This window comes from Oncorhynchus tshawytscha, linkage group LG21, assembly GCF_018296145.1.
Source record: "Oncorhynchus tshawytscha isolate Ot180627B linkage group LG21, Otsh_v2.0, whole genome shotgun sequence".
Classification (NCBI taxonomy): Eukaryota; Metazoa; Chordata; class Actinopteri; order Salmoniformes; family Salmonidae; genus Oncorhynchus; species Oncorhynchus tshawytscha.
The window spans coordinates 39,029,569-39,042,959 of NC_056449.1; the positions used below are offsets into that span (position 1 = coordinate 39,029,569).

Here is a 13,391-nt window from a genome sequence, read left to right on the forward strand (position 1 = left end):
CTTATGAAAACTCTCTAGGTAGATAGTGTGGTCCACAGCTTATCGTGAGATACTCTAGCTCAGTCGAGCAGAACCTTGAGACTTCCTTAGATATCCTGCACCAGCTGTTGTTTACAAATATGCGTAGGCCCCCGCCCCGTGTCTTACCAGAGGCTGCTGTTCTATCCAGCCAGCTGTATGTTATTCAGTATGTATGTCGTTCAGCCAACACTCTGTGAAACATAAGATATTACCATTTTTAGTATCCCGTTGGTAGGATATATGTGCTTTCGTTTCGTCCCTTTTATTTTCCAGCGATTGAACATTAGCTAGCTGTACAGAGGGAAAAGCCAGATAAGCCATTCATCACCTGATCCTCACAAGGCACCCTGATCTCTTTTTTACAAATCTCTTTTCCTTCTCCAGCGAACGACGGGATGAGGGTCTGTTCGGATGTTTGGAGTATATCCTTCCCGTCCGACTCATTAAAGAAAACGACTTGTCCAGTTCGAGGTGAGTAATCACCCACGTTTATTAGGGACTGTATTTACTGTTTTAAAGCATTAAAAAAAACACATTTGCAATAACAGAGACATTACCACGAAACTGCATATTATTATAATGTTGTTACATTGTTATAACTGAGGTATACAGTATGAGCAACTTTAAGAGCAACTTTATGCTTAGTGTTTCCTATAGGGAATTGGAGCCAGGCTAGGTTAGTGCAGTGCCCTCTCTTTCTCAGGTGGTTATTGGAGCCAGGCTAGGTTAGTGCAGTGCCCCTCTCTTTCTCAGGTGGTTATTGGAGCCAGGCTAGGTTAGTGCAGTGCCCTCTCTTTCTCAGGTGGTTAATGGAGCCAGGCTAGGCTAGTGCAGTGCCCTCTCTTTCTCAGGTGGTTATTGGAGCCAGGCTAGGCTAGTGCAGTGCCCACTCGTTCTCAGGTGGTTATTGGAGCCAGGCTAGGTTAGTGCAGTGCCCCCTCTTTCTCAGGTGGTTATTGGAGCCAGGCTAGGTTAGTGTAGTGCCCCCTCTTTCTCAGGCGGTTACCAAATCACTAAAGTCAAATCTAATTGTATTTGTCACACGTACTGAATAGAACATGTGTAGACCTTACAGTGAAATGCTTACTTACAAACCCTTAACCAACAATGCAGTTTAAGAAAAATACGTTTTAGGTAAGAAATAGATAAGTAAGAAATAAAACATAAAAATGATTAAAGAGTTGCAGTAAAATAACAGCAGCTGGGCTATGTACAGGGGGGTACCGGTGCAGAGTCAATGTGCGGGAGTCAATGTGGGGGAGTTAGGGCAAGTTAGTGCAGTCCCCCTCTTTCTCAGGCAGTTATTGGAGCCAGGCTTCAGCAGAGCCGATGCATCTTGTGGTGTTTGTAGTGGTCAACACAAGACTCGACATCCAGCTAAAACTCAATGCAGGGAGCTCCTCGGCAGTGCAGCTTTAAGAGGATTGGAGAGGATGGGATCTGTAATATGTATTGTAGGCCCCTCCTCCCACAGTGATGTCAGTTGGAGGCAGAGAGGTGGGCAGTACTAAGGGACCGGGTTCATGCAATACTACTGAGACAACTAGGCACAGCTTAGCACACAGATACAGCATAACGTCTATTTCAGCCCCGCTGTAAGTGATACCGCACTAAGGAACACTTTCATCAAACTCCGTTGGGGGACAGAACACTACCCAGGCTACAGCCCATTTATGTGTTATTTTTTGTTGCTGAATAATAACCTTTAAAAAAAACTGTGCCGAAAAAGCTGAAGTTTTCAGTAATCGTACCAAACTGTTTAATTTTTGTGCGCTCTTGGATGGAAGTTTATGCGCATTGTTAAAACGCTGTTATACATGATCAATGAAACGGTCTTCCATACAAGCGATTTGCACCATTTGTTGCAAGAGAGAGCATTTTAAAACACACGCAGGGCTATTTCATGTAAATCAAGCGACTTGGACCATCAGCATCTCTCCTGCCGCCCGCGATTGAACCACAGTTAACCCACGATATCTGAAGAGGAATTACATAGGCTCTTTGAGTTACAAAAAAATATTCTGCAATCATTGCCTTTGCCTCTCGCATGTGGACCATAGACTTTTTTAGGACATGGATCATTTGCTGTAGTGGATAACCCTACCCCGATGTGTGTTTTTTGTTTGATTCCCGCTACCAGAAGAGGATCCTTTTTTTCTCCACTTTTCCACTTCAGTGTAATTCTATGGCACTTCTTCTTCTAAAGCACTGATGTCGCTACGTGACGGGAATTGCGATTGATTTTCCATATTCTGTTTCAAGGGATAGAAGGTCAACATTACTATCACTAGTGTCAAGTAAAGACAGGTAACATAATCCATTTCTAATATTAGTTTATTTCATTCTGAATACAATCCTACAAGTTTTTACGGTATCATGTCATATGAAAATTATAGGTACATTTAAAAGGAAAGTATTCAACCGATCTAGAGGAAAATAATGTTATGATAATGGTCAAATATAGGAAGCCAAATTGACCATCAATTTACGCAAACTGTAGGCTATATTCCTACGGACCGGATGCCACATCGCAGTTGATTCGCGTCGCTCAATTACAGGGTTGTATGTGTGGCACCATAAAAATGTTATCAAACAACTTATAGATAAAAAACAACACAATAATCACATTCAACGTTAAAACGAGACACCCATTGAGTCATTGTTTTTACGCATCGGATTTGGTCAGTCCAAAATCTATCGTGTAAAAAAACAACAACATTCATCTCGTTATAGTAAAGGTCTTTATAGTTATGATCACGACACGTTTCAAAACATTTATACTGTGTTTTCTTCAAGCAGGCTATAGGGTATTATTGAATAGACTATTCAACCATAGCTGTCTCATGACCATTATTGTCGGTCATGAGTTATTCAATCTGTGCGTGGTCAACATTGGTATACTTTTTTCAAATTCGTGTTTAAGTAGGCTGTGTAAACTAGGCTACCGCATACTTTTCGGCAGGTGAGTTTTTGACTGCACGTTTAATGAGCAGGTTAGCAGAGCGGTCACTAGCTGGCACAGCCTCAAAGTCATAAAAATCTGATTTTATACCTAATCTTAACCACACTGCTAACCCTAATGACGGTTAATGAGTTTGATAATTAAAGCGGACCTCCCTGGTCAAATTGCATTATGGATAATGCACACCGCGACTGGAATGCAGCGTTTATCCTTTCAACTTCAGGGGCATTATCCCCTTTTACAAAAGCATTGTCAGCAGGTGCATTATTTGATATATAGGGACTGATTAGTGCTCTTGAGTAACACATATGCTGTACAGTAAACACAGTACCCACACGCTCCATGCTCGAAAAGGACATGCACTAGGCTATCCATGCTCATTTTATTGAGGGGATTCACATGGGCAACATAGTCACTACCATATAGCCTTTAAATTTTTACATAGCAGGCGATGTCATACTGTTATTGTAGAGGACGATTATTATTGTAAAAACTAACCGTAGGTCTATTCCTTGTTTGAGCAACTGGAGGCTATTCACATTTTATTCACAGCAGGTTATCCAAGATTGATCGCTTAATGATTTTCTGACTTACAAGGCATGTCTGAATTTACTCTTAGAAAGACGTGTTGAGTCTTCGAAGCTTTTCTGATAAATGATATGGTGTAGGCAGTGTAGGCTAACAGAGATTGATAACGCTTAAGTTCTTAGATCTACACCTTAGTGATCATAACACATCTACAGTCTCTTAGTTTTGCATTCATTCAAATGTACACCAGTGCTTAGTTGTCCTGTCCTTAGTTGTGGTAATTAACTATTGCCCAGTGGAATGATAAACTATTCTTCAACGGTAGTTAAGTATGACGTCTGAGTTTCTACTTGGATGTGCAATGTTGACTGTGTCTGGTGTTGCCTCTTACAAGTCCACCAATTCATAACTAGCTGGTTTTATATTGGTTCATGGTTTTCTAGCTGGTGAAGCTATATCAACAGTGTCCAAAACAATATCTGAGACTTCAGTTGCAAGCTTCAAAATATGGTTGTGAATGGTCCTCCTTTTTCCTCTTATCGTATTTATTATATGATATTATTATTATTATATATTTTTATTTTTTTATTATTATCATATATATTATATTATTATGTTCATATATATTATATTATTATTATCATATATATTATATTATCAAATATATTACATCATATTATTATTCTCAGATGTATTATAATATAGTATTATTATCATATGTACTATATTATTATTGCCATATATAATATACTATATTATTGTTATCATATATATTTTATTATATTATTATTATCATATCTACTACATCATATTATTACCATATATATTATATTCTATTATTATTATCATATATATTATATTATTATCATCATATATATTATATTGTATTATTATTATCATATGCACTATATTATATTATTATTATCATATATATTATATTATATTATTATTATCATATATATTATATTATTATCATATATATTAAATTATATTATATATATATTTTTTATATGACTATTATTATTAGTAGTATTATCATTATTATTATTATTATTATTATTAATAATAATAATCCTGCTACCAGTCACGTTCTCTAATATCCTCCTATATCTACATATGTATCTGAAACACTCCAGTAGCCCTGTACATTGTACTTGTGTTATTGGCACTGTGCTTCTCTCTGTTATATGGTTCATTTGTATTGGCTATGCTATTTTGATATTGATTACTGCGCTGTTGGGTAGAGCATTCAAATTATGAATTTCACTGTACTTGTGCATGTGACAAATACAACTTGAACTATAATTGTTTTTGAATTTAAATCACGTCTATATTTCTTCAGTAGCCTAACTTCCACAATGATTTAGAATGATAAACATTTGCACATACATAATGTCTGTCTCGTAGGGCATGTTCAACATCAAACAGAGAAACACAGTCAAGGGTATCAATTATGTGTATTTTATTGTGAACAGTATAGTCTTCATCGACTCTTTGGCTAACACAACAAACACGTCTCATTTTATCCTGCTGTGCTAAACTACTATTTTTCCTCTCCAAATGCATAGATGTAAAAAAAAAAATGCTTACCAAGCCAATGGTTTCTCGAGAATGATTGCTATTCCCTTTCCTAGAATTTAAAAAAAATAATATACTGAACTAATACTATTTACCACTTTCAATAGCTACCAAACAAACTTGTGTTTGTGACAAATAAAAATAGATTTGAAGGGTTGTTTGACTATCCAATCAAAAGTTTGAATAAAGCAAATGTTATCAAACATTTTTACATTTTACTCTTTAGCATTGGATGTTCAAATGATCCTGATATTTATATTGGCGCTGGTAGTATTCCATGTGTAATTAACTGACATGTCTCTTCACTGCCCTCTAGAGGTACTCAGAGTGTTATCACATGAACTGACGTGACACGATGTAAAGGATTTTCATGCCAATTTTTTTGTGACATTATCACCTCTGTGTTGGTCATTCTTAGTGATGCATCTATGGAATATCTTGACGTTTTATTTCTCATATTAAAAACATAAATTATTTTTGATTATTATCTCACCGTGTTGACATTTCTATCCAGAAAATAATGCAACTGCACAAAAACCAAAAAAAATCTCATAACTTTGAAATGTTTGATTTATTTTACCTCGGGATTGATATATGATTGATGCATTTACTGTACATTGGGACTAAATTCGATTTTTACAAATTTGACCGAAGAATTAAGACATATTGACAATGTATTAGTCTTATCTGAGCTAAAATGTCAAAAAGACAATACTAATTAGCTATTTTTAAAATGGTTCATTCTTATCAGCAGGAATCTTCTCTGCCCCAGCTCTGAAGACCACAGTCATTACTCAGTGATGAGAAATCTACCATTATTCCTCTTGTGACAACTAGATAAGGAAACTTCTAGGCTGTAGATCTTTTAAAGGAAGACTGAATAGATCTTGACAATAAACCTGTCTGTCTGCCAGTCTGTCGAAGCTCCATGAAACCAAGAGAGATAGAGACTGGGGTTACCAAGATTGTGTCGCTTTGCAAGTCCAGCTTGCAAGGCTTTAAGAAATATCTCTTCATGTATATCCATGGACACCCAAATCACAGTTTTGGGGATAGAGAACAACATTTCTGGAGTGACTCCATCAATCTTCCGTTTAAGATGCCAGATAAATACATTCTTTGGGAAGGTGAAGGTGTCCCCCCCCCCTCTCCTCTGCCACAGCTCAGTCTGATAATACTAGCCTGCCCGAATGGCCTGTCCATCATATTGTCATGTAAAGTAATCCAGGAGCTGTCTGCTACTAGCCTCCCCCGTTCAGCTCTGTCTCCAGAGAGAGGAGAGAAGCAGAGTTGTCTCGCCTAGGGCTCAAAATATCTCTTTCTGGAGCCTAGTGTAATGTTAGCATGGAAAGATGTTCTGCTTGATTGACATTTAAACTTTTATTTTCATTATTCGTTCATTCATTATTTTCCCAATTCTTCGTTGTCAAACTGTTCTTTTTTGAAACTGTAAAAGTTGTAGCTCATTGCTCAATCCCATTAGATCCAATGCATAGTTTTGAAGATGGTGTAATTTGGAGAAAGATCTGTGCAGAACATGGCTAAATGAACCCTTCTTTCTCTCTAGGAAAGGTGAAAACTTCAAAGACAAACAAATCACAACCCCCATGCAGTGTTTTCATTTATCTGTGCTGCTGAGAGTAACCTTCACATGGATGGCTGTCATGTAGATACCGTAGGCAATGCTTTTCTAACCCAAAAAGGTTTATAATGAGTCTAACCCCAACCCTATAATGAGTCTAAACCTAACCCTATAATGAGTCTAAACCTAACCCTATAATGAGTCTAACCCCAACTCTATAATGCGTCTAAACCTAACCCTATAATGAGTCTAACCCCAAGTCTATAATGAGTCTAACCCCAACCCTATAATGAGTCTAAACCTAACCCTATAATGAGTCTAAACCTAACCCTATAATACGTCTAACCCCAACTCTATAATGAGTCTAAACCTAACCCTATAATGAGTCTAAACCTAACCCTATAATGAGTCTAAACCTAACCCTATAATGAGTCTAAACCTAACCCTATAATGAGTCTAACCCCAACTCTATAATGAGTCTAAACCTAACCCTATAATGAGTCTAAACCTAACCCTATAATGAGTCTAACCCCAACCCTATAATGAGTCTAAACCTAACCCTATAATGAGTCTAAACCTAACCCTATAATGAGTCTAACCCTATAATGAGCCTAACCCTAACCCTATAATGAGTCTAACCCCAACCCTACAATGAGTCTAAACCTAACCCTATAATACGTCTAACCCCAACTCTATAATGAGTCTAAACCTAACCCTATAATGAGTCTAAACCTAACCGTATAATGAGTCTAAACCTAACCCTATAATGAGTCTAACCCCAACCCTATAATGAGTCTAAACCTAACCCTATAATGAGTCTAAACCTAACTCTATAATGAGTCTAAACCTAACCCTATAATGAGTCTAAACCTAACCCTATAATGAGTCTAACCCCAATCCTATAATGAGTCTAACCCCAACCCTATAACGAGTCTAAACCTAACCCTATAATGAGTCTAACCCTATAATGAGTCTAACCCTAACCCTATAATGAGTCTAACCCCAACCCTACAATGAGTCTAAACCTAACCCTATAATACGTCTAACCCCAACTCTATAATGAGTCTAAACCTAACCCTATAATGAGTCTAAACCTAACCCTATAATGAGTCTAAACCTAACCCTATAATGAGTCTAAACCTAACCCTATAATGAGTCTAAACCTAACCCTATAATGAGTCTAACCCCAACTCTATAATGAGTCTAAACCTAACCCTATAATGAGTCTAAACCTAACCCTATAATGAGTCTAAACCTAACCCTATAATAAGTCTAACCCTAACCCTATAATGAGTCTAACCCCAACCCTATAATGAGTCTAACCCTAACCCTATAATGAGTCTAACCCCAACCCTACAATGAGTCTAAACCCAACCCTACAATGAGTCTAAACCTAACCCTATAATGAGTCTACACCTAACCCTATAATGAGTCTAAACCTAACCCTATAATGAGTCTAAACCTAACCCTATAATGAGTCTAAACCTAACCCTATAATGAGTCTAAACCTAACCATATAATGAGTCTAACCCTAACCCTATAATGAGTCTAACCCTAACCCTATAATGAGTCTAACCCTAACCCTATAATGAGTCTAACCCTAACCCTATAATGAGTCTAACCCTAACCCTATAATGAGTCTAAACCTAACCCTATAATGAGTCTAACCCTAACCCTATAATGAGTCTAAACCTAACCCTATAATGAGTCTAACCCTAACCCTATGAGTCAAACTATAATGAGTCTAACACCAACCCTATAATGAGTCTAACCACACCCCCTATAATGAGTCTGAGTCTAACCCTAACCCTATAATGTGTCAAAAACTAGAATGAGTCTAACCCCATCCCTATAATGAGTCTAACCCTAACCCTATAATGAGTCTAACCCTAACCCTATAATGAGTCTAACCCTAATCCTATAATGAGTCTAACCCTAACCCTATGAGTCAAAAACTATAATGAGTCTAACCCCAACCCTATAATGAGTCTAACCACACCACCTATAATGAGTCTAACCCCAACCCTATAATGAGTCTAACCCTAACCCTATAATGAGTCTAACCCCAATCGTATAATGAGTCTAACCCCAACCCTATAATGAGTCTAAAACTAACCCAATAATTTGTCAAAAACTATGATTCTAACCCCAACCCTATAATGAGTCTAACCACAACCCTATAAAAAGTCTAACCCCAACCCTATAATGAGTCTAACCCTAACCCTAAAATGAGTCTAACCCCTAACCTATAATGAGTCTAATCCTAACCCTATAATGAGTCTATCCCTATAATGAGTCTATCCCTATAATGAATCTAACCCTATAATGAGTCTATTACTATAATGATTCTAATACAAACCCTACTCATTGTGGAGTCTAATCCTATAATGAGTCTAATCCTATAATGAGTCTAATCCTATAATGAGTCTAACCCTAACATTATAATGAGTCTATCCCTATAATGAGTCTAACCCTATAATGAGTCTAACCCTAACCCTATAATGAATCTAACCATATAATGAGCTTAACCCCAACCCCACATTGAGTGTAACCCTATAATGAGTCCAACCCTATAATGATTCTAACCCTATAATGAGTCTAACTCTATAATGAGTCTATCCCTATAATGAGTCTAACCTTAACCCTATAATGAGTTTATCCCTATATTGAGTCCAACCCTATAAGGATTCTAACCCTAACCCTATAATGAGTCTAACTCTATAATGAGTCTAACCCTATAATAAGTCTAACCCTAACCCTATAATGAGTCTAACCCTATAATGAGTCTAACCCTATAATGAGTCTAACCCTAACCCTATAATGAGTCTAACCATATGAGTCTAAAACTGACCCTATAATGAGTCTATCCCTATCATGAGTCTAACCCTATAATGAGTCTAACCCTAACCCTATAATGAGTCTATCCTTATAATAAGTCTAACCCTATAATGAGTCTAACCCTAACCCTATAATGAGTCTATCCTTATAATAAGTCTAACCCTATGAGTCGAACCCTAACCTTATAATGAATCTAACCCTATAATGATTCTAACCCGAACCCTATAATGAGTCTGACACTATAATGAGTCTATCCCTACAATGAGTCTAACCGTAAACCTATACTGAGTCTAACCATAAACCTATACTGAGTCTAACCGTAAACCTATACTGAGTCTAACCCTATAATGAGTCTAAAGCCCTATAAGGAGTCTAACCCTACCCCTATAATGAGTCTAACACTATATTGAGTCTATCCCTATAAACCTATAGTGAGACTAACCCTATATTGAGTCTAACCCAAACCTTAGAATGATTCTAACCCTATATTGAGTCTAACCATAACCCTATAATGAGTCTATCCTTATAATGAGTCTAACCCTATAATGAGTCGAATCCTAACCTAATAATGAGTCTAAACCTACAATGATTCTAACACAAACCCTATAATGAGTGTACGTTAACCCTATAATGAGTCTAATCCTATAATGACTCTAACCGTAACCCTATAATGAGTCTAACCCTATAATGACTCTAACCGTAACCCTATAATGAGTCTAGCCTTAACCCTATAATGAGTCTATCCCTATAATGAGTATATACCTATAATGAATCTAATCCTATATTGAGTCTAAACTTAACCCTATAATGAGTCTAACCCTAACCCTATAATGAGTCTAAACTTAACCCTTTAATGATTCTAACCCAAACATTATCATGTGTCTTAATCCTATAATGAGTCTAAACTTAACCCTATAATGAGTCTAACCCTAACCCTATAAGGATTCTAACCCTACAATGAGTCTAACCCTATAATGAGTCTAACCCTATAATGAGTCTAATCCTATAAGGATTCTAACCCGAACCCTATAATGAGTCTAACGTTAACCCAATAATGTTTCTAACCCTATAATGAGTCTAACCCAAACCTTATAATGTGTCTAACCTTATAATGAGTCTATCTCTATAATGAGTCTAATCCTATAATGAGTCTAGCCCTTTAATGAGTCTAAAGCCCTATAAGGATTCTAACCCAATGATTGAAAGACAGTCAGATAAGATCATAGGAGTTAACAATAGAACATCTTGCCTTTCTGGCTGATTCCAAACGAGTTTGATTAAATCCTTCAACTATTGTAGTAATTGATATACTTTTAGGGATGCTGCTATGGCAGTTAGATGGCACCACCATCTCAATGTAAAATATCCCATATTGTAAAGTTTTCATACGGTAGTCATAGATTCATTCTCAAGACAGTGTACTAGCTCTGTCCCTATGTACTGTCGATAGAAAATGCACAGTTTACACAGAACGCTTCTCAACACAGCTGTGCAAAATCTCTGTGATGGATATTAAAATAAGGGCTCTGGGAGGGGAAATGAAAGGTAGATTGATACTCTCTTTATTACCTCCTAACCAATGTGTTGTGTGAGTCTACATCTCCTATAAGGCTTATGATAAATGCTCAGAGATCAGATGGATAGGCCTGGAATGCAGCGAGACGTAAATAACAAATTCATATGTTAGTGATTGGATGTAAGTTGTTGGAATGATGTAAAAAATAATGTTGAAAAGCGAAGCGTTATTGAATACATCCATGTTTAACCCCAATGTATTACTTTGAATTATTTTTTACTTTGTATTATTTTGAAGTCATACTGAGACTAGGATCTGTTTTACAGATGAGCCCTGCATGAATACGTCAAACACATACAATACTCGACATGACAAAACATATTAAGAAAAACAGACATATTTATCAACATAGATGTCTCCGATCATGACTCTGTAAATTGTTTCACATAAAGGGCGCAAAAAAACTAAAATAAGCTTTACCCAAATCTGTGGAAACCGAAGGGGCATCCAGTGTTATTCAAGCCTGAGACTGGGTTTGGCAATTTGTAAGTCTAAATTGATAGATACATAGGACGTTTCTGCATCAGTGATTTGTAGATCAACACAAGACAATGCTGTTCTCTCCTTACATATAAAGAGGCCCAACCCACTTTTTGACACAAAACACAATGGTGAGTTCTAGAATCATCACCAGCAATAAACCTATGTGTCCAATGGTGAGTTCTAGAATCATCACCAGTAATAAACCTAAGTGTCCAATGGTGAGTTCTAGAATCATCACCAGTAATAAACCTAAGTGTCCAATGGTGAGTTCTAGAATCATCACCAGTAATACAACTAAGGGAACAATGGTGAGTTCTAGAATCATCACCAGTAATAAACCTAAGTGTCCAATGGTGAGTTCTAGAATCATCACCAGTAATAAACCTAAGTGTCCAATGGTGAGTTCTAGAATCATCACCAGTAATACAACTAAGGGAACAATGGTGAGTTCTAGAATCATCACCAGTAATAAACCTAAGTGTCCAATGGTGAGTTCTAGAATCATCACCAGTAATAAACCTAAGTGTCCAATGGTGAGTCCTAGAATCATCACCAGTAATAAAACTAAGGGAACAATAGTGAGTTCTAGAATCATCACCAGTAATAAAACTAAGGGAACAATAGTGAGTTCTAGAATCATCACCAGTAATAAACCGAATGACACAATGGTGAGTTCCATAACCATCACATGTAATACACCTAAGGACCTATGGTGAGTTCTAGAACCATCACCAGTAATAAACCTAAGGGAACAATGGTGAGTTCTAGAACCATCACCAGTAATAAACCTACCTTATTTCTGTAAAATAAACCAACCTTGAACTTCAACTTCTTCACCAGCTCAGTGACATGTTTTTAAATTACAGTTTGTCGTCAAGGAAGATACCAATATATTTCTAGGAATGTACTCGCTCAATTTGTGTACCGTTCAAACTAGTCATTACAAATGCATTTAAATCTGGGTTATGGGACCTAGAAAAAAAAGTATTCATGTTGTTTTGTTTACATGTAGCACTAGCTTTAGATCCATGACCTCTGCAGTGCTATAAAAATCCAACTTCAAATGTGAGAAGTCTTGGCCCACCGATGGAGCAATTAGTACAAACCTGTATCATCTGCATATAAATGTATATAAAACATTATTTTACAGCCATATCAATGTTATTTATTTAGATTGTAAACAGTAGTGGGCCGAGGATCGAACCTTGGGGCACCCCTTTATGTAACTCAAGGAACTCCTATTTTGACCACATCTACCTTGATGTCCTGAATTCTGTCATTGAGATAATTAAGAAACCGTTGACATACATCTTTACCCAACCCTATGGAGGACAGCTTATTAATCAGAATCAGTATCAGAAGCTTTTGACAAGGCTACAAACATGGCAGTACAATTCCTTATTTCATCTAAGGCATTTGCAATATAATTTACAACAAGCATGGTAGCCGTAGTGGTGCTATGTTTAGGTCTGAAACCAGATTAATTAACATTAAGAACACAATTTACAGATAGACAGTAACATAGCTGTTTGTTGACCAATGATAATAGTATTTTTGCAAGACAAGGGATCCATGGAAATGGGTCAAAAATGATTATAAGATCATTACTATCCCTTATGGAGTGGTAGGAAACTTTCCACAATTTTGGAATATTTCTTGATACTAAAGTTACATTAAAAAATGTGTCTTACTGAGCCAGCAATGAGGGGCGCTACATACCTAAGCAGAGACGGGTCCTCGTGACACATCGTAAAACGCATCACAACTGCATGATAATGCACTAATTAAACACACTGTACGTCTCCACTGGTCCTGGTCTCCCT

At 36.8% G+C, this 13,391-nt stretch overlaps 1 protein-coding gene across 2 annotated transcripts in view; it reads left to right on the plus strand.

Moving 5' to 3' along the window:
* Positions 1–1,575: 1,575 nt before the first annotated feature.
* pcdh11 (protocadherin 11) overlaps positions 1,576–13,391 on the plus strand; it is a 287,556-nt gene continuing 275,740 nt past the window's right edge. For both annotated transcript variants that reach the window (XM_042303479.1, XM_024383455.2), the window contains exon 1: positions 1,576–2,328. The gene's annotated coding sequence lies outside the window, so the exon portion shown is untranslated. The remainder of the gene's footprint in view (positions 2,329–13,391) is intronic.